We start from the raw sequence: 955 nt of genomic DNA, 5'->3' as shown, positions 1-955 counted from the left end.
CGCAATAAACTAAAGTGAATTATCTGCAGGAGGCCCTGGCGCATGAATGTGTGCAGCGGGAGCGACCTCGGACCACCAGGGGCAGAGAAAACCGCAGTCTCATGTTGCCGGACACTCAGGGTCAGGGAAAAATCCAATATATATCTGGTGATATCTCGGGCGCTATTAGAGATAGCGCAATAAGCCAAAGGGAATTATCTGCAGGAGGCCCTGGCGCATGCATCAATGCAGCGGGAACGACCTAGGACCACCAGGGGCCGAGAAAACCACAGTCTCATGGGGCCGGACACTCAGGGTCAGGGGAAAATCCAATATATATCTGGTGATATCTCGGGTGCTATTAGAGATAGCGCAATAAATCAAAGTGCATTGTCTGTAGGAGGCCCTGGCGCATGAATCTGTGCAGCGGGAACGACCTCGGAACACCAGGGGCCGAGAAAACCACCGTCTCATGGGGCCGGACACTCTGGGTCAGCGAAAAATCCAATATATATGTGGTGATATCTCGGGTGCTATTACAGATAGCGCAATAAATCAAAGTGCATTGTCTGTAGGAGGCCCTGGCGCATGAATCTGTGCAGCGGGAACGACCTCGGACCACCAGAGGCCGAGGAAACCACAGTCTCATGGGGCCGGACACTCAGGGTCAGGGAGAAATCCAATATATATCTGGTGATATCTTGGGTGCTATTACAGATAGAGCAATAAATCATAGTGCATTGTCTGTAGGAGGCCCTGGCGCATGAATGTGTGCAGCGGGAACAACCTCGGAACACCAGGGGCCGAGAAAACCACAGTCTCATGGGGCCGGACACTCAGGGTCAGGGGAAAATCCAATATATATCTGGTGATATCTCGGGTGCTATTAGAGATAGCGCAATAAACCATAGTGAATTATCTGCAGGAGGCCCTGGCGCATGAATGTGTGCAGCGGGAACGACCTCGGACCACCAGG

This window comes from Nomia melanderi, unplaced genomic scaffold (assembly GCF_051020985.1).
Source record: "Nomia melanderi isolate GNS246 unplaced genomic scaffold, iyNomMela1 scaffold0014, whole genome shotgun sequence".
In the NCBI taxonomy this organism is placed as follows: domain Eukaryota; kingdom Metazoa; phylum Arthropoda; class Insecta; order Hymenoptera; family Halictidae; genus Nomia; species Nomia melanderi.
This window is presented reverse-complemented; position numbering follows the sequence as displayed.